General features: G+C 34.9%; 1 protein-coding gene and 1 long non-coding RNA gene across 8 annotated transcripts in view; one reads left to right on the plus strand and one right to left on the minus strand.

The window, feature by feature from the left end:
• LOC136035387 (uncharacterized) overlaps positions 1-13,860 on the minus strand; it is a 71,748-nt gene extending 57,888 nt beyond the window's left edge. For 5 of the 6 annotated variants that reach the window (XR_010619408.1, XR_010619405.1, XR_010619407.1 and 2 more), the window contains exon 1: positions 13,760-13,860. This is a non-coding gene — a long non-coding RNA (uncharacterized LOC136035387). The other variant, XR_010619404.1, reaches the window with a different exon arrangement.
• A 5,254-nt stretch (positions 13,861-19,114) lies between these two features.
• The window catches only part of LOC136035390 (nitric oxide synthase 1-like), a 31,914-nt gene continuing 24,428 nt past the window's right edge, over positions 19,115-26,600 (plus strand). Inside the window, exon 1 of one of the 2 annotated variants that reach the window (XM_065717166.1) lies at positions 19,115-19,246. The gene's annotated coding sequence lies outside the window, so the exon portion shown is untranslated. The remainder of the gene's footprint in view (positions 19,247-26,600) is intronic. The other variant, XM_065717168.1, reaches the window with a different exon arrangement.

The raw sequence follows: 26,600 nt of genomic DNA on the forward strand, positions 1-26,600 counted from the left end.
AAACAACTATCTATATATATAAAAATAAGTTGTCAAACTAAAAAAAGGCAAAAACTACAAAAAAAACTAAAAACTAATAAAAAAGCTAAAAAACTAAAAAAACTAAAAAAAAGGCAAAAACTACAAAAAAAACTAAAAACTAATAAAAAAAATAAAAAACTAAAAAAACTAAAAAAACTAAAAAAAGGTAAAAAACTAAAAAAACTAAAAACTAAAAAAAAAACTAAAAAAAAGGAAAAAACTGAAAAATAAGCTAAAATAAAGGTAAAAACCAATAAAAAACTAAAAAAAAAACTGAAAAAACTAAAAAAAGGCAAAAACTACAAAAAAACTAAAAACTAATAAAAAAAGTAAAAAAGCTAAAAAACTAAAAAAACTAAAAAAACTAAAAAAACTAAAAAAAGGTAAAAAACTAAAAAAAATAAAAAATAAAAAAAAAAATAAAAAAAAAGGAAAAAACTGAAAAATAAGCTAACATAAAGGTAAAAACCAATAAAAACTAAAAAGAAAAAAAGGAAAAAACTAAAAAAAATTTTCATCTAAAAAACTAAAAAAAACTAAAAAAGGTAAAAACTAAAAGAACTAAAAAAGAAAAAAATAAATGACGACACTCAAAGAGAAAGCGACCAGGACAAAAGGAATGTTCGATTAGCAATCAACAAAGCACCGGGACATAGGGAGTATAAATGACGACCAGGACATAAGTAAAAAAAAAATTAACAAAACTAAAAAGAAGGTAAAAACTACAAAAAAACTAAAAAGAAAAAAAAACTAAAAACTAATAAAAAAACTAAAAAATCTAAAAATCTAAATAAACTAAAAAAGAAAAAAAAAGGAAAAAAATAAAGGAGAAAAACAAAACTAAAAAACGAATGTATATACAGACCGGTACACCGGGATACAAATGACGACCGGGACACAGGGAATATAAATGACGACCGGGACACAGGGACACAACTACAACGGGGACACCGGGGGAAACAGGGGGATATAAATGACGACCGGGACAAAAAAACTAAAAAGAAAAAAAAACTAAAAACTAATAAAAAAACTAAAAAATCTAAAAATCTAAATAAGCTAAAAAAGAAAAAAAAAGGAAAAAAATAAAGGAGAAAAACAAAACTAAAAAACGAATGTATATACAGACCGGGACACCGGGATACAAATGACGACCGGGACACAGGGAATATAAATGACGACCGGGACACAGGGACACAACTACAACGGGGACACCGGAGGAAACAGGGGGATGTAAATGACGACCGGGACACCGGGACAGGGAATGGTCGATTAGCAATCACCATCAACAAAGCTCAAGGGCAATCATTAGAATCATGAGGTATAGATCTGAATACAGATTGTTTTCCCATGGACCATTATATGTTGCATGTTCAAGAGTCGGTAAACCTGACAATCTATTTATATGCAAAGACAATGGGACAGCAAAGAATGTTGTATATTCGCAAGTTTTACGTAGTTAAAACCATATATATATATATCTATCTATATTCACAGGTGGGACATAGGGACACAACTACAATGGCGCGTAACTATTATGGCGCGTAACGACTTACGCGCGCGGGGGGGCTTGGGGGGGGCGCGAAGCGCCCCCACCAACTAGGTGTTGGGGTGGCGCGAAGCGCCACCCCAACAGCTAGTAATTTATATAATATATCTGCCAATCTCCCTAATTTAACTATGGACTTCCATAGTGTTATTTTGGAGATTTTAGGACATAGTTCAGATTTAGTAAAGACTTTTATAGATTTTGAAAATTCAGCAGTTCCAAATTTTAAATGGAAGAAAGGGATTAGTTCTTTTAGTATTCCAATATCAGAATCAAATGAATTAAGCAGGGATATTTCTAATAAGACTAGAGAAAAGAAAATTGTTGCCACTGGCATTTCAATCATGACTTTGATTAGTATCGCCTTATTTACATTTGTAGGTTTTCTAAGCTGGAGACTAAAACAAATTTGGTATAAATTGCTTGCTGAAAGAGCATCTAATTTGCCCTTAAACTGATCACGACAATTGAATAAATTTGTTAGTAGTTTAGGCTTTTTATCCATCTGTTTGATTGAGATTCTGAGACTATGACCCTAGGTCAAAAAGGCTAAGGCTTTTAAAGTTTTTTTCATTGACCTTAGGTCAAATAAGAAAAGAGGAGGGGGTTCTATACACAAAAAATAGAATTTTTTGTTGATTTGCTGAAGTTAGTGAAAGGAGTATCAAATTTAAATGAAAGATGGAATAAATGTACATAGCAAAATATCACCAAATTGGATCCTACTAGAATTTATCAGATTAGTTTAGTATAATTTCAAGAATGAGTAAGGTGCTGTCTCTGATAGTTGACCAAGTTTAAAACCAAAATCCTTTAGATCAAAAAGCTTAAAAATAAAATTGTGTCTGATACACAATATAGTTAAATATATGTAGTTAAAGGAAAAGCTACCATATTTTTCATCCCTGGAAAATTAGTTTAAAGCCCTGTCCTGATTAGAAGAGGTAGCTTATATCAGGTTGCTCAAACATAATTCTAAAGGAGCTAGACGATGGTTAAAATGCTAATTCTGCACTGATACTTAGTCAATTATACTGCTATTTCAGCTTATTTGCATTGTGATGTTAACAATGGGTTTGCAGCTTTAATGTGATGATTGCTTGAAGACAGGATTATCACCCTATTTAGGGTAGATCAATTTTATTTGAAAGAAAATCATTTGGTTAAATTCTAGTTGATTGACTTCTTGCTATCTCAGAAAGGGGTTATGTTAGGAGAATGAAACTTTCAGGGATGCATCTACATGCTAAGGTATGTCCTTGGAAGGTACTTTGAAGTACCTACCTCTACTCCTTCTCCCTCTACAGGGCCCCAACCTTCAAAATATGTGTTATAATTTAGTATTATATTTAGTGCTAATTTATGTGTTATAATTTAGATTTCACTTCTAAGTGAAATCTTGCAAAATATATCTTCTGTTGAATGAAGTACAACAAAATTGTTTTCAGCTTCATAACTTTGCTCAATCCAAATTTATAAGGTTTCAAAGATATGCCAATACATTTCCTAAATTTTGAAAAAAAACAACAAAAAAACATTGATATGGCTCAGAATTCTACTCATAACAGGAATTGCATTTTCAGAACTAAAGGCAGAGAAAAAGCAACTGGTAACTAAAACTTAAGATAAAATGTTGTTTTGTCAAAATTTCAATTTTGACAAACCTGTTAAACTTGTCGAACCTGTCAGATAGGCCAATTTCAGGGCTCTCTAAAGGGATAAGGAGTGGAGATGGGTACTCTAGAATTCCTTCCCAGGATATACTTTAGCCTGTAGACCCACCCCTGAAAGTTTCATTTTCGTAACCTTAACCCTTTCTGAGATAACAAGAAGTCACTCAACTAGAATATTAACAATCACTTTATTAAACAACTATCAAAACACTGCTGATCAACTATTACTCTGCTTAGAGATAATCCTTTAGCAGGGCATGAGAAATTTTGTGTTTTCTCTTTGTTTAAAACAGATTAATTTTTTTGCTTCAAGAATAACAGAAAAAGAAGTCAATGATCATTGTATTTAGCAGTTATCATACAATTAAAGCTCTATGATCACTGAGCAAGCTGAAGATCTACATCCTTAATAATAACCATCTAAAAGCTGCTGATCGTAAATAATTTTTTTTTTACCTAAGATATTCTTAGCCACTTACACTGGAAGTTTTTTTTGTCACACATTTTTGGAATTTGAAATCTCTCAGGAAACAGACCTTTCTTCCTTATCCTCTGGTCTTCCTTATGCTTTAGATATGGATCACCACTATCTTTCTTTAGTTTCTTCTGAAAAACCTCATATAAATGCTGCAATTTCGTAGAATTTTTTCGTGGGGTTTTTGACGTCATAACCCTGCGATAATTACAGATGAAATTCTAGTCCGGACTAGTCCAAGTATTCGTGAAATAAGCTTTCGGACACGCTCATAGAGCGTGTCCGAAAGCTCAAGTATGCAGAATTAATTTCGCATCCGTCTGGAATTCTTCGAAGAATTCTCAGTCCGGACTCGAATTTCATCTGTAATTATCGCAGGGTTATGACGTCAAAAACCCCACGAAAAAACTCAACGAAATTGCAGCATTTATCTGAGGTTTTTCAGAAGAAACTAAAGAAAGATAGTGGCGATCCATATCCAAAGCATAAGGAAGACCAGGGGATAAGGAAGAAAGATCTGTTTCCAGAGAGATTTCAGATTCCAAAAATGTGTAACAAAAAAAAAACTTCCAGTGTAAGTGGCTAAGAATATCTTGGGTAAAAAAAAAATTATTTGCGATCAGCAGCTTTTAGATGATTATTATTAAGGATGTAGATCTTCAGCTTGCTCAGTGATCATAGAGCTTTAGTCGTATGATAACTGCTAAATACAATGATCATTGACTTCTTTTTCTGTTATTCTTGAAGCAAAAAAATTAATAGAATCTAGAGGATGTACAGAGTCCCATCAGTGATATATCTTCTAAATTTGGTACAGGTACAGTTTAGTTCGCCCTGATAAAAACAACTTGTTTTTTTATTGTATATTATTCGGTTAATTGGGCGATAATCATTCAGTCAATAATAAGATGCTGTCTAGTAGAAATAGCATAAAAACAAATAACTTTTTAATGTATAACCGGGTTCTATTAGCAGGGCCTCTGTATCCTTCACTACAGGGTCAACTAACAATCTCCAACTTTATACTAAATTTCTTCAAGGAATTTCAAGAGGAAATGATCGTTAATATTTAGATATAGAATTGAATTCTGAATTGAATTGTATGTTTATATCTTAGCTATCTCATGAAGGTCCTAAATTCCAAATTAACCAAATTGTGAGCAGACATATTATTGACAAATACAATTGTGGGTAATTAAAGCAAAGCTTTAAAGTAAAGCAATTAACGTGAGTTAAGAAAGTAAAAATTCAAGTAAACAAAGTTAAAACTAAATTAAAATTTAAATTGAAAAAAATTAAAACTAAAGTTGAAATTAAAGTAAAATAAATGAAGTAAAATTAATTAAAGTAAAGCAAAGCTTATCGAATGCATGTTTTCCAGAGTACCAAAGAGGAGGATTTGCAGATAGAACTGAAGTAGTTGACCTGCTTCCAGGTAGCCAGACTGTCAACTGCAAGAGATTTGCCATTGAACTGAGGAGCATACATGAAGAAGCAGATATTCGTGTCGCTCTTCACACGGGGTTCTGTACCAGGACGGGGTCTTATAAAACCACTCCTAATGAGTTGGTTTGCTTGCAGGACAAAGTAAATTCAATCACTAAACTTGCAAAAAGACTCCCGCCGTCTCTAGTGGATTCAATTGCATTTTTGCACTCCTAATGTGTTCGCACATGGGGTTCTGTACCAGGACGGGGTCTTATAAGACCACTCCTAATGGGTTGGTTTGCTTGCAGGACAAAGTCATTTCAATCACTAAACTTCCAGATAGACTCCCACCGTCTATAGTGAATTCAATTGCGTTTTTGCACTGTCACCGGTTGTGATATTTTGAGCTTCATTTTCTTCAAAGAAAAGAAAACGATCTTCAGAGCAGTCGTGCCGTGGTTACCTCGAATATCTGCTCTTGCTCAAATGATTTTGGAAGAAATCGACCGAGTAGTTGAGCTTGAGAACGATATTATGAAGCTGTATTGTGAGATTTTGATCGCTTCACACAGAAACCTAAAGGAATTTTCGTGTTTGAATGACCTCCTTTCACTTGTTCCCTCGCCGAAAAACGCTGAAGAACCTGCCTCAAACCGACGGCTCCTTTGCCTTACATGCGAAACGGTGAATTTACCAATGGCCCATTATGCTGCAGGTCCTTATGTCTCGCCCCTCGTATCTTTCTTCGCTTAGTTTTGGACGGGAGATGAAGAACAGATGCATAGTACCCATTAAATCAACCCTTCCGGCTTGGCCATCCGCTATTCAGAAAACTTCGCCATATTCCAAGTGTAAATCTTGTGGACAAAAATGACCGGTTATAATTGGCTCATTTAGTCTATGAATACGTAAACAAACGTATGATATTATAAAGCAGTGTCAAAATTCATGCATGAAGTTAAAGTTACATCAGCAAGGGCCGAAAATCGGAAATATCAAGTGTAACTCACGAGGACAGGCTATGCATCTAGCAAAAATACAATCTTTTTCACCATCACCAGTGAAATCAAGTTTGAAGTGATACAAAATAATAATACCCTGTGCAAGTCAATTTGTGCAGCTCCCTGACACGCCTACCAACTTTCATTGTCCTAGCACGTCCAGAAGCACCAAACGCGCCAAAGCACTGAACCCCACCACCTAACTCCCCAAAGAGAACGGATCCAGTTTGTTTACATCAATCACATATCTACAACATTTATAAGCATTTTCAAAGATTTCCGGTTTCCCCCTAATGTCAACAGATCTGATCGGAACTTAAAATAAGAGCTGTGAGACATGAGTTCCTTCGAAATATCAAATTTCGTTAAGATCTGGTCACCCGATCTTAAGTTAAAAATACCTCAATTTTTTGATTTTTCCAGATTAACAACCCCCAGCTCCCTCAAAGAGAACAGATCCGTGCTAATTATGTCAATCTTGTATTTATAACTTGTGCTTATTCTTCCCATCAAGTTTCATCCCAATCTCTCCACTCTAAGCGTTTTCCAAGATTTCTGTTTTCCCCCCTCCAACCCTATGTCCCCGGATCCGATTCAAATTGAAAATGGAGCATCTGAGACACAAGATTCTTTTATATATCAAGTTTCATTAAGATCCGATCACCCACTCGTAAGATACCTCAATTTTCACTTTTTCCAAGAATTCCTGTTTCCCACTCCAACTCCCTTCAATGTAACCGGATCTGGTAGAGATTTAAAATGAGAGTTCTAAAGCACAACATCCTTCTAGATATCAAATTTAAATTTGATATAAAAATGAATTTGATATTTGAAGATATCAAATAAAAAAAAATTCTAATTTTTCAGAATTAACCCCCCCCCCCCTATTCCCTCAAAGAGAGCGGATCCGTTCTGGTTGTGTCAATCACGTATCTAGGACTTATGATCATCATCCCCATAAAGTTTCATCCCGATCCCTCCACTCTAAGCCTTTACCAAGATTTTAAGCCCCCCCAACGTCACCGAGTCCGGTCGGGATTTAAAATAAGAGCTCTGAGACACGCTATCCTTCTAAACATCAAATTTCATTAAGATCCGATCACTCCTTTGTAAGTTAAAAATACCTCATTTTTCTAATTTTTCAGAATTAACCAGTCTTTTTCAGAATCACTTGGTTAATACCATGTGCCATAAAAAAGTATTTTTCCAAAACCTAGGTGGGCAAAAATGTACAGGAGGAGACAAACCCCCCTGTCTTCGCCAATACTGTGAATCACGTACCATTACCACCATTAACATACACAAAAACCCACTCAATTAAAACAATTTTGTAAAAAATCTTATATAAAAAAATATTGACAGTAATAATTCGAATAAAAGTTTCAGTTTTACAGCCCTTTTCAAGTAATAAAGAAGATTGCACTACAGCAAAGTACAATTGTCTATCTTTTTTAGTCTTTAAATAAATAAACAAACGAGTTTTTTTAACAAAGAACAAGGTATTGTCTTGAACAGAGCAAAAAAAAAAAAAAAAGAAAAAAAAGATACAGATGTCAGACTCAACAAAAACTCAAAACAACCCAAAAATAAAACTTGTATTCAACTCAAACTCAAAACGAATAAAGAATACTAGATATATGAGCTGGGAAGTCATCCCCTTTGTACCCCAATTACAGTTAAAAAAACATATATTAAAGTTAAAAGAAAAATATATTCGACTTACAAAAAAACAAAACCAATAATGAACTAAACATGTTACAAAAATACAGCTGATATTCAACTCAAACTAAAAAAGAACAGAAATTACTAGATATTTGAACTGTAGAGTTGTCCTGCTTGTACCCCAGTTATAGCACAAGTGTCATTCATGCATTACTGAAAGTAATTAATAGATATATACTTGAAGCAATTTTAAAGCAAAAGCACAATACAAAATAATAAGGCATGAATGTTTTGTCAAATAAAAACTCAAGAATGTATCCAGAGTGAAGGGTTTACCACTTTTCAACTCATAGACCCCATCCCTCCTTGCCCAAAGTTTAAATTCTACAAACAAAAAAGAAAAAAAATGCAAATAAACAAATTTCAATGCATTTTGTAAAGTCTTTTTGCAACTCCCCTCAAACGAAACATCCAAAACAAAGCATCCAGGAAGAAGGATGTTATCAGGCTTTGGCCCCCTCCCTTGCCCAAAGGTTCAATTCTACTAATAAAAAGCTACAAAATACATATAGATAAATTTTGATGCATTTTTGTAAGGCCTTTTGTAAACATCCATCCCCAAAATTATGCCCCCTCCTCTGATAAACTCTAGATATGGCCTTATTAAAATTAACCTGTTCAAAATACATAGTGTTTTCAATGAAATACAGTTTAGAAAATTTGAAAACAAAAGAAAAGTGAAAGAAATCAATTTTTTTTATCTTGTACAAATCCAAGATGTCATTCTGTTTTTCATGTTAAAACAAACAAAAACAAATCAATTTTTAAATTAATTATTAAGTAAAACTATAATTATTGAAAACCAAGAACAATCAAGTCACACAAAAGAAATATACATGTTGAAACAAAGTTTTATATCTAAATTCTTCTAGTTTGTTCTATTTCATTTAAACAAATAGATCAATGGTGCCTAAGTTACACTTCGAATATTAATAGTTTTAATTTTTAAACAAATCCATTTTATTTTTTGAAGTGAAGTTTTGCAGTGATACTTCTATTTTGCTCGTTTATGAATTTGGATGCTTTTTCAATATTTTGATGATACAAGTGATATCTAACTTCAATAATACGGCAAGATCATTAGCAGGTCTTTTTGTATGAGTACCTGTTTACCTTTTTCTCAGTAGGGGTTGAGACAGATGTATGCAAGGACCTTGAAACTCCCTCAATACCACATAGAAATAGTTTATATATACAGTAGTTCAATTGTTTTTGCTCAACTAACAGGACCCCCTCCCCTCCAATAAAAAAGGATCTTAGTGCAAGGGCCTGAATTGAGCCTTATCCTGGCCTGGCAGAATTTAAACATACCAAAAAGAAATGTTTACTAATTTCCAGAAGTCCTTAATTATTTTTTTTTGTGGGGGAGGAAGGGGGGTAAAATATCAGCTTTACAAGCAGTATTTTGGAGGTGACTCTCATTTCTCATGCTCTCAGAGTTGTGCCCTAAGTCTGAATGATCCCAGGTCAAATAAGAATGCATAGCTTTATTTTTACCAGATCTAAGATATACATTTGGTCAATCTATTATTCAGACTTCAGACTTTTTTTTATAAAGCATACATTTCACAAGAAACCCAGACTTAATAACCATCCCATTTGATTTCCTGAATTCCAAGAACATGTCCTAGTTTTCTTTCACCTTGGATTGTTGAATCATATTAATAATTATGTTTTGTGTAGAAGCCAATTTTAACATTCAACAAAATGGATAAACACAAAGAAAGAAAATATAAAGATAATTAACAAAACAAAGGTGATTTTTGCCAGAGAAACAAAGCAGATATTTTGACAAGGAAGTCCTCAGTACTCAAAAAATATATACAAATATTTCTCCTTTGTCTTTATTCCATTTTTATTGAACATCATGCACAGCCATTGTAGTATGAGAAAAACAGAAGCCAGAAGGGGGCAAGCTCATACTGAGACTTCTGGAAAAGGGGGTCCCAAAAGTGGGTTTCAGGAAGGGATCACCAGCAGGTAACTCGAATCAATCAAAAGGCACAAAAAGAGATAGAAGTAACCAATCAAAAAATCTTGGTCAAGGAGGTGGTAAATAACCCAGGAGAGAGATACTTAGCTCTAGCCCTGGGAGACATTCCCTGAGAAGAAATTTCTCCATTGACTATTCAAAGGTAGGGTTACTGTAAAAAACGTTTGGGTTGTTGGTGGCTTGAAATGAATTTCATTTTTCAAGGAAAAACCTGGCCTAAGAAAGACTCGTATTAAAGAAGGAAAAAATCACAAACATTTGGCAACTGATGCAGATCTGATTTGGAAAATAGATGGGTGGGACTACTGTTTCCTGGTTGAGGGGACATAAACTGTCAAAACCTTTTAAAGGGGGCTGAAGAGTCCCCCCCCCCAGAAGAACAAAGTAGGACATTCAAAAAAGAAAAATATTTCATAATATTGTCAGCAAATATGCCAAGGGGACTAGAATATTGGCAGATTAGACTTAGGACTTCCTACACCAGTACACACATATGGTGGCAACAATGCATCTCCAGCATCTTTTACCAAAGCTCATCAAGGGATGTTCTTGAGTGCTGCATCTTTTTCTAGGCATTGTCCAAGTGTTACCTTCTGTCACCCCCACTGTTAAACACCTGGAGGACAACAAACATCATGAGGCATACAATTGCTGCTCACTCAAACCCTGTTTCCCAAATACCACCACCAGCTGCTTATGAGTTTATCAATAATGAGCGGCTGTTTAGTCTTCTCTCTAATGAATAAGTTGGTACCAAGAATCTGTTTAAGACAATTATTTTCAGAACTCTGGATCCCTTTCTCTAGCTGTCTTGTCAGTGCCCAGCTTTTAGAACTATAAATTAGTACTGACAGGACATTACTACTGAAGAACCTCAATTTCAGCTTCAAAGAGAAAGTGGCACTATAATCTTGGGCAGTTTCTGGCAGAGACAAAGACATAGCCTATATATGATTGGCATAGAAGCCATATACAATTGCCAGAACTGTCAAGGGAAGGCCAAGAGGAACAGAACTGCATCTCCATTATGAGATAAGTACCACTTCAAAGGCAGGCATTTATTATTCCAAAATGTATATATTTGAAATTATCCAAGTACTGTTCAAAAGATGTAGTTGCCATAATTCTGAAAAACCTAATTGGTCATAGACATTTAGCATTTTGTTTAGCTTATATGCCACATGATGAAGAAGAACCACCAGGTAAGGTAACAGAACAGAAGCAACATAAGGGTAAGAGAAAACTATGAACATCATTAACCACTACATTCACAGCTCACAATCCTTTGTAAAATACACCTGCCAATGTTAAAAACAACTCAAGGTGCTTACTTCCTTTTTGAATTAAAATCAACTTGATGGAAGTGTATGAAAATCTAGAGCCATTGTTAAATAGAGTAAAACCCAGACAGATGGTCTTGTGAGAGGAATAGCTGAAATAACTTTTTCAAGGTTGTATAAAAATGATAGACTGGGATATCAAACATACACACTTCTTTAAGATTTTTTATCATGTTCAGAAGGGAGTGTTCCAAAAAAAACCTCAAGAAAGGAAGTTCTACCCCTCTACAAAAAGTTTTCATTCATGTCAGTTCAAACATAGGATACACCCAGAGAAAGATTCAATACTTAATTATTCCTTATAAATTCAATTTGTTGGGTTTTAGTATAAATAAAAGCACTCTGCAACTTCCAATAAACCCTTTAATATTTTTTAAGAGTAATTTTTTTTTTTGCAATATTTCTGTTTGTCTTATCAACAAAACTTATCTGGCTTATTCTTAAAGAAATTCTACCAGAGTGTCAGACATGGGACTTAAAAATCCAAGGGACTAAGATATAAAAAGGATGTCTTTTCTGAAAACAAGAGCCCTTGTTTTCATTTTATATCCTCCTAGGATTTATTTTTGTCTTGAAAGGATACATTAGGGGACTGACCTCTTCTCTAACACTTTTTTAGCCAGGTCTGTCCTCCAGATCTCAGCACTGCAATGAAGGATTGGCATTATTAATGGAAATTGTGGTTTTTAGTAAACAAGAAAGTACAAATGAAGAGGTTCATGATTTTTATTTTAAAGAGAAAGAGATCTGAAGAGTACAAGAAGCAAGTTATTTGGATTTTCATTTTCCCACTAATGGCCCCTGTAAAAATATACTGCATAAAATTTGCAAAAGGCAGAACAGCCATGTAAACACTGCTGCATATGAAAATAATGATTTAAAGGAAGCTCATAGCCAAAAGACACTAAAACAGGTGTACAAATCCAAACTGATGCCAACCATTCATTATAGTGCTGAGATCTGGAGGAAAGGCTGAGCTAAACCAATGGAGATTTCAGTTCTAGCATTTTAAACAGATTTATGGACTGTAGAAAACAATACCTAATCTTCTCATAAATGGGGACCTGGGATGACTTCCATTGAGAAAAGATAGGTTAATGCAGAAGGTAAAATTATTTCTCAGTTTATTGTCTTATCCTGAACACAGGCCAGTTAGTGCTGCATATAATGGATTGGTAAAGCTGAATATAAAACTTTTGTAGCCATTCCAGATCAAAAAACTGCTAGATGAAAGTGGTTTCACCTATATGTGGAGTAATGGCCAAGGCCTCAAAGAAGGTGAGGATGTTTTTAATTGAAAATTTAAGGACTAGGCTAAAAGACCAGGAGATTCAACAGTGGGGTAATGGCACAAGTGCTTTGACTATTTTTCTAAAAAAGAGTCAAAGAGAGTTTTGCTGAAGAATATTATTTCAAGTGAAATTTTCAAATTAAATATATTAGAATCCTGATTCAGGTGAAAGCTTATTTACTACCGTTTTGACAAATTAAATACATTAATTTTCTAGGTAGGCTACTTGAATGATATAGCAACAATACTTTGTTCTAGATCAGGAATAAAATCAGTTTTCTATGTGTACTCAGAGATAATCAGCATAGCCTGAGTGATACCAACTACTAATAAACATCTAAAGCCAGACAGGGTAGCAATGACAAAAAAAGGGTAAAATTCTAGTTAATTGACTTCTTGCTATCTCAGAAAGGGTTTGGGCTAGGAAAATGATACTTTCAGGGATGAATCTACTGACTAAAGTATGTCCTGGGAAGGTATTTTGAAGAAACTACCTCTACTCTTTTTCCCTCTAGAGGGCCCTGACCTTTGATGACCTTTAAAAATATGTGTGTTATAAAAGTGAAACCTTGCAAAATAGATCTTCTGCTTAATTGAAGTACAGAAAAATTGTTTTCAGCTTCATAACTTTGCTCAATTCCATTTTATAAGGTTTTAAAGATATGTAAATACATTTCCTAAATTTTGAAAAAAACATGTTGATATGGCTCAAAATTCTACTCAAATAACAGGAATTGTATTTTCAGAAGTAAGGGCAGAGAAAAGGCAACTAGTAACTGAAAATTAAGGTAAAATGTTGTTTCGTCAAAATTTCAATAGGTATAGACCTGTCATACAGGCAAATTTCAGGGCCCTCTAGAGTGAGAAGGAGTGGAGGTGGGTACTTTAAAATACCTTCCCAGGATATACTTCAGCCTGTAGACCTATCCCTGAAAGTTTCAATTCTCTAGCCCAACAACTTTCCAAGATAGCGAAAAGTCAATGGACTAGAATTTTACCCAACATAATTTTTGGGCAAGCTTTTGATGCTACCAATCTTTTGGGTTTTTTAGTTATGTTATTCCCTTGGATGGTACTTGTATGATATAGCTCCTTTCACTCAACAAGTAAAGTTAGGTTAATCAAAAAAAAAAAATATCCTTCCGGCAGGCATCTGATAAAAATATAATAGCCTAGGCCTACTTTAGAAATAAATCTGAACTATATATTTGCATATTAGGGGGATGGGGGTAAAGTACAGTGGGTCTGTAAGCCTATTGTGTTACTTACAATGGGTGTGTTCCAGGGACTTACTGTAGTAACCGAATGGTTACTATTTCCGTTCCTAGTGGGAAAATGGTTACTGCCCAACCCGCTGGGAACGAGAATACTTACTGCCGGCAGTAACCGCAGTAAGTGATTTTCTTACCGTGCTCAAAAGAATGGTTAGCGCAGTAAGTACATAATTCACCTTCTTCAACAAAAATCTCATTCAACAAAAAATAAATATGGACAAGAATGAAGTAATAGAATATCAAGTTATTTGCTTGGAAGAAGGTGGGACAGTGATTTTACAAAAGAAAGAGGGATCTGAGCCAGGTTAGTAAATCACAATATTTTGGGATCAACATTAAAGGACACCCTGAGTAGTAAGCTATCTATTAGCAAGTAGGTTAAATCAATGAAAAATTTATTATTAAATTTAAAGATTTCCATGTTTTCTGGCATATCCAGGCATAATTATTACCTTAAATTGCCATTTGGAATCATTTTAAGGATTGACTTCTTCCAGGTAACATTGAGGCTCCATTAAATTGCGACATGGTAGCATTTTAAGCATTAACTCCTTTTAGGCTCTGTAAACAGGCCTAGGTGAAGTATTACAGATAAGTTGAGGATTTATGGGCTGTCAAATCATTATTCTGAGACTGTCTTTAATCCTATTGAAGAAGTAGGCTAGGGTAGATTATTCAGAGTCTATTCCAAAGGATGGTAATTTTATCCAGTAAAATTCTAGTTGATTGACTTCTTGCTATCACTGAAAGGGGTTAGGTTAGGAAAATGAAACTTTCAGGGATGGGTCTACAGGCTAAAGTATGTCCTGGGAAGGTATTTCAAACTACACATCTCTACTCATTCTTGCTCTAGAGGGCTCTGATCTTTGATGACCTTCAAAAATATATATAGCTGAAGTTACATGTTTCCCATTGATTCTGCCAATCTATCCCTCAACCTTTAACTCCCTGTTAATTGAAGCAACTGTAACAAACCAAGAATGGGGGAAAAGGTAACAGGTGACAGAATACATTGGAACTACATAATTTTGGCTATATATTTGCAGATTAGGCAGGTTGGAGGTAAATTATAGTATAGAGAAGCATGCTTTTCCCTTTGGTATGTAGGCTAAGTAGAAGGTCACTCGTACCTGATGTTGTCCGTGTTGTTTTTAGTTGGATGGGAAACATCCAAAGAAAGTTTGCTTTGAAAAGGAAAGGTGAGAATGCCCAAAAGTGAGATTGAATTTGTCAAAGCTTGGAGGTTTGCCCCTTCAGTCTGTTTAAAGAAAAATGGATTCATAATTGAAGCTTTGTTCATTTCAATCTTAAGGGTGACCTATATTTGTGACAATTCATTAAATGGTTGTAAAGGGGTACTTTTGTTTATTCATTTGTCTTCTTTGTTTTCTAACAGTTTTTTTAATCTTTAAATTAATATCCATTTCTTACAAATTTTTATTGATACCAGAGGTTCATTTGCAAGTTTTCACCTACTTTGTAATCCCTGGTCTCGCAATTACATTTAAATTTACTGAAGCTAGGAAACACAGAGCTACTATCTATTTAATGAAAATCAATGGATATAAGTAGGTTTTATTGTATTTAAGCCCTAGGGCCATGGCAATTAAAGACAAATTAAAGAAGATTAACTTTAAAATACTGGACATTAATAAGCATGATAGTCACTAAGAAAAACAAATAACAAAATTATACTTCTGTGTTCAGTTGCCAACCTAAGCAACAGTCACAAATTTTTTAAATCTTGCAGAACATTCACCCCAATTACATTCACAAGCTATCTCTAATGACCCACACTCTTGTCCATACATCCATATTTCAGGAAAATAGAATGACCATCATACTGGTATTCTTTATTTTTACTTATATTTAATGGGTTTGAAAGAAAGTTTTTATGGCTGAGTCAGTAGGCCAGTAAAGGACCTGGTGGTCCTTTAGCCAGGTAGTGCAATAAGAAGCTAGGGACCAGCCAGCCTATGCTCTTGCATGCCCTTCCTTATTACTGTCCCTAGATTTCAATCTGTACTCATTTAAAGTTAGGCCAATTCTAGCTGAGGTTAGTCATATCACCAACCCCTATCCAAAACAAAATAAACTGACAATGCCAGGAATTAAACCTGTGCCCCGTGGACAAAGCATTCCAGCCCAGAGCACCTACCACTTAGCAAGGAACACGAATTTGACCAGAGAACAATAATTATTTAAAAAAAAGTAGAATATTGAAAAAAAACTTGCTATAGTTGTCCCAATACTATCCTGTAAATACTATAGGCCCATTTTATTTAGACAAATCAATTTAAGACAGGTATCAACAAAACTCCATCAGGGATTGTATTTGCTTAAGATACAATCAAGCTATTTGAATGCTTAGTTTTGTGATATTCTAGTCTTGAAATAATAAAAAAAAGTATATGATCTATTTATTTTTCACCAGCTCATTTGAGGAAAATCATTTGTGACAGCCAAATGCCCATGGTTGGCTTAGAACCTCTCTAAATGCTCTGAAACAGAAGGAATAAAAAAATTATACTAATCAGCATTAAACTGTCCCTTAAATTTAAACACGTGCATTTAATTCGAAAATGACGCTACTGCTAGTCAGCTTACTGTGCCGTTCCCGCTGGCCCCGTTCCTAGCGGGAAAATGGTTACTGTTCAACCCACTGGGAACGAGAATAGTTACTGCCGGCAGTAACCGCAGTAAGTGATTTTCTTACCGTGCTCAAAAGAATGGTTAGCGCAGTAAGTACATAATTCATCTTCTTCAACAAAAATCTCATTCCAACAAAAAATAAATATGGACAAGAATGAAGTAATGGAATATGAAGTTATTTGCTTGGAAGAAGGTGGGACAGTGATTTTGCAAAAGAAAGAGGGATCTGAGCCAGGTTAGTAAATCACCATATTTTGGGATCAACATTGAAGGACACCCTGAGTAGTAGGCTATCTATTAGTAAGTAGGTTAAATCAATGAAAAACTTATTATTTAATTTAAAGATTTCCATGTTTTCTGGCATATCCAGGCATAATTATTACCTTAAATTGCCATTTGGAATCATTCTAAGGATTGACTTCTTCCAGGTAACATTGAGGCTCCATTAAATTGCCATATGGTAGCATTTTAAGCATTAACTCCTTTTAGGCTCTGTAAACAGGCCTAGGTGAAGTATCACAGATAAGTTGAGGATTTATGGGCTGCCAAATCATTATTCTGAGACTGTCTTTAATCCTATTGAAGAAGTAGGCTAGGGTAGACTATTCAGAGTCTATTCCAAAGTATGGTAATTTTATCCAGTAAAATTCTAGTTGATTGACTTCTTGCTATCACTGAAATGGGTTAGGTTAGGAAAATGAAACTTTCAGGGATGGGTCTACAGGCTAAAGTATGTCCTGGGAAGGTATTTCAAAGTACATATCTCTACTCATTCTTGCTCTAGAGGGCCTTGATTTTGATGACCTTAAAAAATATTTATAGCTGAAGTTACATGTTTCCCATTGATTCTGCCAATCTATCCCTCAACCTTTAACTCCCTGTTAATTGAAGCAACTGTAAACAAAGCAAGAATGGGGGAAAAGGTAACAGGTGACAGAATACATTGGAACTACATAATTTTGGCTATATATTTGCACATTAGGCAGGTTGGAGGTAAATTATAGTATAGAGATGCATACTTTTCCCTTTGGTATGTAGGCTAAGTAGAAGGTCACTTGTACCTGATGCTGTCCGTGTTGTTTTTAGTTGGATGGGAAACATCCAAAGAAAGTTTCCTTTGAAAAGGAAAGGTGAGAATGCCCAAAAGTGAGATTGAATTTGTCAAAGCTTGGAGGTTTGCCCCTTCAGTCTGTTTAAAGGAAAATGGATTCATAATTGAAGCTTTGTTCATTTCAATCTTAAGGGTGACCTATATTTGTGACAATTCATTAAATGGTTGTAAAGGGGTACTTTTGTTTATTCATTTGTCTTCTTTGTTTTCTAACAGTTTTTTTAATCTTTAAATTGATATCCATTTCTTACAAATTTTATTGATACCAGAGGTTCATTTGCAAGTTTTCACCTACTTTGTAATCCCTGGTCTCACAATTACATTTAAATTTACTGAAGCTAGGATTTATTATTTAAGAATTAACGACGCTTCTTGACTACTATGGTCCCTGCGTCGGCCCTGCAGTGCATTCCTGCAGCGTGATTCGATCTCTGGGTCCCGTATTACCCAGCTAAGGTCAAATCCACTGCGCCACCACAGGACTTACTGAAGCTAGGAAACATAGAGCTACTATAGGCAATTACTACTATATAGGCTACTAGGGCCATGGCAATTAAAGACAAATTAAAGAAGATTAACTTTAAAATACTGGACATTAAATAAGCATGATAGTCGCAAAGAAAAACAAATAACAAAATTATACTTCTGTGTTCAGTTGCCAACCTGAGCAACAGTCATAAATTTTTTTAATCTTGCAGAACATTCACCCCAATTACATTCACAAGCTATCTCTCATGACCCACACTCTTGTCCATACATCCACATTTCAGGGAAATAGAAGGACCATCATACTGGTATTCTTCATTTTTACTTATATTTAATGGGTTTGAAAGAAAGTTTCTATGGCTAAGTCAGTAGGCCAGTAAAGGACCTGGTGGTCCTTTAGCCAGGTAGTGCAATAGGAAGCTAGGGACCAGCCAGCCTATGCTCTTGCATGCCCTTCCTTCTTACTGTCCCTAGATTTCCATCTGTACTCATTTAAAGTTAGGCCAATTCTAGCTGAGGTTAGTCATATCACCAACCCCTATCCAAAACAAAATAAACTGACAATGCCAGGAATTAAACCTGTACCCCTTGGACAAAGCATTCCAGCACAGAGTGCCTACCACTTAGCAAGGAACACAAATTTGACCAGAGAACAATAATTATTTAAAAAAAAGTAGAATATTGAAAAAAAACTTGCTATAGTTGTCCCACTACTATCCTGTAAATGCTATAGGCCCATTTTATTTAGACAATTCAATTTAAGACAGGTATCATCAAAACTCCATCAGGGATTGTATATGCTTAAGATACAATCAAGCTATTTGAATGCTTAGTTATGTGATATTCTAGTCTTTATTTATTTTTCACCAGCTCATTTGACCAAAATCATTTGTGACAGCCAAATGCCCATGGTTGGCTTAGAACCTCTCTAAATGCTCTGAAACAGAAGGAATAAAAAAATTATACTAATCAGCATTAAACTGTCCCTTAAATTTAAGCATGTGCATTTAATTCGAAAATAACGCTACTGCTAGTCAGCCTACTGTGCCGTTCCCACTGGCTCTACCGCAGTTAGAAATGGACAGTTACTGCGCAGTTACTGAAAAACCGTCAGCTGGAACACACCCAAATTAAATTAGGATTTATTCTCAACCTTAGAAAGAAGAGGGGCAAATGATCTGATTTTACACACCCATTGATTGACCTTATAGATCTCATATGGATTAACGTAAGGTAAATTGATTGCAATAGGCTATGGAAGCATTAGAAATACACACACATATTTTTGCAGATATCCTATATCAATTGATAGAGACACTGGTAGGCTAGTCTAATATAGGCTATATATGCATCCTAGTTACAATTGGTAAAATTCTAGTCCATTGACTTCTTTACCCAATTGGTAAAATTCTAGTCCATTGACTTCTTGCTATCTTGGAAAGTTGTTGGGCTAGAGAATTGAAACTTTCAGGGATGTGTCTACAGGCTAAAGTATATCCCGGGAAGTTATTTTAAGATCCCTAACTATACCCCTCCCCGCTCCTCTATATAACGCAGTTTTTTGTGCGTTACAGCTTATATTTTGGTCTAATTTGATCCTATATTACTATTAAAAGTGTAAATCCTTGCTTACCTTAGGAAAATTCAACTTTTCACTGTTTATTAAGCTAATATATTCCATAATTAGTTCACCTGCATTGAAAAACAATTATTACCTTTTATGGTATAGTTTAAAATGGAATGCAGGCATTTAAATGCATCCCCTGTTTGAAATTCTTATCTTTAAAAGGCTTTTGACAGGGGTAACACATATTGCATATGCAGGAAGCTCCTTTGACAAGTTAAGAAATGTTTAGAGAAGTGCCACTTTCTCTTTGAAGCTGAAATTGAGGTTCTCCAGTAGTAATGTCCTGTCAGTACTAATTTATGGTTCTAAAAGCTGGGCACTGACAAGACAGCTAGAGAAAAAGATCCAGAGTTCTGAAAATAATTGTCTTAAACAGATTCTTGGTACCAACTTATTCATTAGAGAGAAGACTAAACAGCCACTCATTATTGATAAACTCATAAGCAGTTGTTGGTGGTATTTGGGAAACAGGGTTAAAGTGAGCAGCAATTGTATGCCTCATGATGTTTGTTTTCCTCCAGGTGTTTAACAGTGGGGGTGACAGAAGGTTACACTTGAACAATGCCTAGAAAAAGATGCAGCACTCAAGAACATCCCTTGATGAGCTTTGGTAAAAGATGCTGGAGATGCATTGTCACCACCATATGTGTGTACTGGTGTAGGAAGTCTTAAGTCTAATCTGCCAATATTCTGGTCCTCTTGGCATATTTGCTGACAATATTATGAAATATTTTTCTTTTTTGAATATCCTACTTTGTTCTTCTGGGGGGAGACTCTTCAGCCCCCTTTAAAAGGTTTTAACAGTGTATGTCCCCTCAACCAGGAAACAGTAGTCCCACCCTTCTATTTTCCAAATCAGATCTGCATCAGTTGCCACATGTTTGTGATTTTTCCCTCTTTAATATGAGTCTTTCTTGGGCCAGTTTTTTCCTTGAAAAATGAAATTCATTTCAAGCCACCAACAAGCCACCTGACATAGAATTTGTTTACTCAGGCAGGAAGGATGGGGTACATAGACAGGGAGTAGGGCTCATGATGAATAAGGAAGCTGCTAAGTCTTGTTTAGGCTAGGAAGGTATTAATAATAGAATACTAATTGCTCATTTTATGACTAAAAAGCTTAGGGTATCAGTTATAGTAGTATATGCCCCCATTGAACCAACTGATGGAGATACTAGTGACTCAGATGAATTTTACCTACAGTTACAGGAGCAAATAGACAGGGTACCAGGTAGAAATATGGTGTTTTTGCTAGGAGATTTTAATGCCCAGGCTGGTAGAAATAGGGATAGATGGTATCCTAGCCTAGGTAAATTTGGTGTAGGAAAAGAAAACAGTAATGGCTATAGGCTTTTGCAATTTTGTAGGTATAACAACCTAGTTATAACCAATACAGTGTTTGGTCACAAAATGGCCCATAAGTTGACATGGTATTCATGTGATGGTAAGACAGCAAACCTTATTGATTATGTTATTGTAAACAGAAGACTAGCAGGATCAATACAAGATACTAGGGTGTATAGGAGTGCTGTTATTGATGTTAAAAGTAAAGATCACCATCTTGTAGTGTCTAAGGTTAATTTAAAGCTGAAATTTCAGAAGGGTAACTCCCTCCCAGAAAGTTGTGATGTTGGTAGACTTCAGGATGAAAATTTGAGAAAAAAATTCCAGGAACAGTTGAGTACTAAACTTGAGGGTTTAAAATTTGACAATGTGGAAGATGGATGGAATAATTTCAGAAAAACAATTTGTGAAGTTGCTGATGGTGTCCTAGGGAAGAGTGCTAAGACAGAAACTAGGAATATTAGTGAAAAAGCTTTAGGTTTAATAGAGAGTAGAAGGGGTTTGTATAAGAATTATCTGAGTGATAGGTCGTATGAAAACAAAAGGAATGTAAAGAAAGTGGAGAAAGCATTAAAATATGAACTAAGGAGATGTGAAATGGAGGCGATGGATAAAATTGCTGAGGATCTGGAAGATGCGGCTAGATAGCATAATAGTAAAATATTATACTGGCATGTTAATAAATTGAAAGGGAGTAGCCAATCTGGACTAGTCGCAGTTAAAGATAGAAATGGGGCCACAATTAGTGATAAGGAAAAAGTTAAAGAAAGATGGGTGGAACATTTTGAGAATGTGCTAAACCAAGATACAGTTGCAGGAAAAGATATAGATGAAAATGAAAAAGTTTGTGATACCTTGGATGTGAAGGAAGATTAGTTTAGTGAGGAAGAATTAGCAACAGTACTAGAAGGATTAAAAAATAATAAGGCCCCAGGTGCTGATAGTATGATTAATGAGTTCCTTAAATATGGTGGCTCTGAGGTTAGGAATAAGCTACTGAAGATTATGAACATGATTTTTGAAAAAGGGGAAGTACCCAATGATTTTAGGAAAACCTTAATTAAACCACTGTATAAGAAAGGTGACAAGAGTGAGTGTCATAATTATCAAGGCATTAGTCTGGTCTCTGTAGGTAGCAAATTACTGAGTAATATGATACTTTTTAGACTGAGACATGCTGTAGACAAAGTTTTAAGGGAAGAACAATGCGGTTTTAGAAAAGGTAGAAGATGTGTCTACCATGTTTTCACTCTTAGGTTAATAATTGAGAAGTCCCTTTGTTATCAAACACTTTTGGTCCTTAGTTTTATCAATTATGAGCAAGCTTTCGATTCTGTTGATAGAAGAGCGTTAACAAAGGTCTTATCATTATATGGTATACCAGAAAAATACATTAAAGTGATCTGTGCTATGTATGAGAATAATATTGCTGCAGCTAAGGTAGGAAATGAGGTTAGCAACTGGTTTTGTATTAAATCAGGAGTTAAGCAGGGTTGTGTTCTATCCCCCTTTATATGGATCATTTTGATGGACTTTGTCTTAAGGAGCACAGGAAAGGCAATTGGAGACCATGGAATCAAATGGGGAGGAAGAACGCTCCTGGACTTAGATTATGCTGATGATTTAAGCATATTAGATGAAAGTGTGAGCAAAATGAATGAACTTTTAGAGGTTTTACGAGTTCAGGGTGCTAAAATAGGCTTGAAAATCAATGTTAAGAAGACTAAGTCACTAAGGCTAGGAATAAGTGAAGATGAACAGGTGACATTAGGTAACGAAATGATTGATCAGGTTGGGAGCTTCAGTTACCTTGGTAGTATTATTAGTAAAGATGGTGGGAGCAGTGAAGATGTTAAAAGTAGAATAGCTAAAGCTCAGGGTGTTTTTTCACAGTTAAAAAAAGTTTGGAAGAATAGAAAGATAAGCCTACAAACCAAGATTAGAATATCGGAAGCTACAGTGATGACAGTGGTCAAATATGGCTCTGAAGCATGGGCACTCCAAAAAGCAGATGAAAATTTACTATATGTTTTTCAGAGAAATAGCCTACGGATTGTTCTGGGTACCCGACTGACTTACCATATTTCAAACAGTAGGTTGTACGAAGAGTGTGGTTCAATCCCGCTTTCTGGGGCCATAATGAAAGAAAGGTTGAGATGGCTAGGCCATGTTCTATGGATGAAGGATGACAGATTACCAAAGATTGTCCTTTTTGGCCAACCGTCTGGGGCTACACAGAAAGCAGGTCGCCCTTGTCTGGGTTGGGAGGATGTCATAAATAAAGATTTAAAGGAAATGGGAACTTCCTGGGAGGGTGTAAAGAGGGAGGCTTTAAATAGATTAGGTTGGAGGAGGAGCGTGTGTAGCTGTGTTGGCCTCAGGCGGCTTGGTGCTCCAGTGAGTGATTAGTAGTAGTAGTAGTAGAATGTCTCCCAGGGCTAGAGCTAAGTGTCTCTCTCCTGGGTTATTTTCCACCTCCTTGACCAAGATTTTTTGATTGGTTACTTCTATCTCTTTTTGTGCCTTTTGATTGAGTCGAGTTACCTGCTGGTGATCCCTTCCAGAAACCCACTTTTGGGACCCCCTTTTCCAGAAGTCTCAGTATGAGCTTGCCCCCTTCTGTTCTTCTCATACTACACTGGCTCTGCATGATGTTCAATAAAAATGGAATAAAGACAAAGAAGAAATATTTGTATATATGTTTTGAGTACTGAGGACATCCTTGTCAAAATATCTGCTTTGTTTCTCTGGTGAAAATCACTTTTGTTTTGTTAATTATCTTTATATTTTCTTTCTTTGTGTTTCGTTTTGTTGAATGTTAAAATTGGCTTCTACATAAAACATAATTATTAATATGATTCAACAATCCAAGGTGAAAGAAAACTAGGACATGTTCTTGGAATTCAGGAAATCAAATGGGATGGTTATTAAGTCTGGGTTTCTTGTGAAATGTATGCTTTATAAAAAAGTCTGAAGTCTGAATAATAGATTGACCAAATGTATCTTAGATCTGGTTAAAATAAAGCTATGCATTCTTATTTGACCTTGGATCATTCAGACTTAGGGTACAACTCTGAGAGCATGAGAAATGAGAGTTACCTCCAAAATACTGCTTGTAAAGCTGATATTCTACCCCCCTCCCTCCCCCACCAAAAAAAAATAATTAAGGACTTCTGGAAATTAGTAAACATTTCTTTTTGGTATGTTTAAATTCTGCCAGGCCAGGATAAGGCTCAATCCAGGCCCTTGCACTAAGATTTTTTTTTTTTATTGGAGGGGAGGGGGTCCTGTTAATTGAGCAAAAACAAATGAACTACTGTATATATAAAACTATTTTTATGTGCTATTGAGGGAGTTTCAAGGTCCTTGCATACATCTGTCTCAACCCCTGCTGAGATAAAGGTAAACAGGTACTCGTACAAAGAGACCTGCTAATGATCTTTCCATATTATTGAAGTCAGATATCACTTGTATCATCAAAATATTGAAAAAGCATCAAAATTCATAAAAGAGCAAAATAGAAGTATCACTGCAAAACTTCACTTCAAAGTATAAAATGGATTTGTTCAAAAATTAAAACTATTAATTTTCGAAGTGTAACTTAGGCACCATTGATCTATTTGTTTAAATGAAATAGAACAAACTAGAAGAATTTAGATATAAAACCTTGTTTCAACATGTATATTTCTTTTGTGTGACTTGATTGTTCTTGGTTTTCAATTATTATAGTTTTACTTAATAATAAATTAAAAAATTGATTTGTTTTTGTTTGTTTTAACATAAAAAACAGAATGACATCTAGGATTTATTCAATATAAAAAAACTGCTTTCTTTCACTTTTCTTTTGTTTTCAAATTTTCTAAACTGTATTCCATTGAAAACACTATGTATTTTGAACAGGTTAATTTTAATAGGGCCATATCTAGAGTTCTTCAGAGGAGGGGGCATAATTTTGGGGAATCCCCCTTGCCCAAAGGTTCAATTCTACTAATAAAAAGCTACAAAATACATATAGATAAATTTTGATGCATTTTTGTAAGGCCTTTTGTAAACATCCATCCCCAAAATTATGCCCCCTCCTCTGATAAACTCTAGATATGGCCTTATTAAAATTAACCTGTTCAAAATACATAGTGTTTTCAATGAAATACAGTTTAGAAAATTTGAAAACAAAAGAAAAGTGAAAGAAATCAATTTTTTTTATCTTGTACAAATCCAAGATGTCATTCTGTTTTTCATGTTAAAACAAACAAAAACAAATCAATTTTTAAATTAATTATTAAGTAAAACTATAATTATTGAAAACCAAGAACAATCAAGTCACACAAAAGAAATATACATGTTGAAACAAAGTTTTATATCTAAATTCTTCTAGTTTGTTCTATTTCATTTAAACAAATAGATCAATGGTGCCTAAGTTACACTTCGAATATTAATAGTTTTAATTTTTAAACAAATCCATTTTATTTTTTGAAGTGAAGTTTTGCCATGATACTTCTATTTTGCTCGTTTATGAATTTGGATGCTTTTTCAATATTTTGATGATACAAGTGATATCTAACTTCAATAATACGGCAAGATCATTAGCAGGTCTTTTTGTATGAGTACCTGTTTACCTTTTTCTCAGTAGGGGTTGAGACAGATGTATGCAAGGACCTTGAAACTCCCTCAATACCACATAGAAATAGTTTATATATACAGTAGTTCAATTGTTTTTGCTCAACTAACAGGACCCCCTCCCCTCCAATAAAAAAGGATCTTAGTGCAAGGGCCTGAATTGAGCCTTATCCTGGCCTGGCAGAATTTAAACATACCAAAAAGAAATGTTTACTAATTTCCAGAAGTCCTTAATTATTTTTTTTTGTGGGGGAGGAAGGGGGGTAAAATATCAGCTTTACAAGCAGTATTTTGGAGGTGACTCTCATTTCTCATGCTCCGGTTTCCGGTTTCCCCCTAATGTCAACAGATCTGATCGGAACTTAAAATAAGAGCTCTGAGACATGAGTTCCTTCGAAATATCAAATTTCGTTAAGATCTGGTCACCCGATCTTAAGTTAAAAATACCTCAATTTTTTGATTTTTCCAGATTAACAACCCCCAGCTCCCTCAAAGAGAACAGATCCGTGCTAATTATGTCAATCTTGTATTTATAACTTGTGCTTATTCTTCCCATCAAGTTTCATCCCAATCTCTCCACTCTAAGCGTTTTCCAAGATTTCTGTTTTCCCCCCTCCAACCCTATGTCCCCGGATCCGATTCAAATTGAAAATGGAGCATCTGAGACGCAAGATTCTTTTATATATCAAGTTTCATTAAGATCCGATCACCCACTCGTAAGATACCTCAATTTTCACTTTTTCCAAGAATTCTTTTTCCAAGAATTCCAAGTGATTCACAGTATTGGCGAAGACAGGGGGGTTTGTCTCCTCCTGTACATTTTTGCCCACCTAGGTTTTGGAAAAATACTTTTTTTTGGAACACCCTCCCTTCTGAACAAGATAAAAAATCTTAAATAAGTGTGTATGTTTGATATCCCAGTCTATCATTCTTATACAACCTTAAAAAAGTTATTCCAGCTATGCCACTCTCAAGACCATCTGTCTGGGTTTTACTCTA

Source organism: Artemia franciscana, chromosome 14 (assembly GCF_032884065.1).
Source record: "Artemia franciscana chromosome 14, ASM3288406v1, whole genome shotgun sequence".
NCBI lineage: Eukaryota > Metazoa > Arthropoda > Branchiopoda > Anostraca > Artemiidae > Artemia > Artemia franciscana.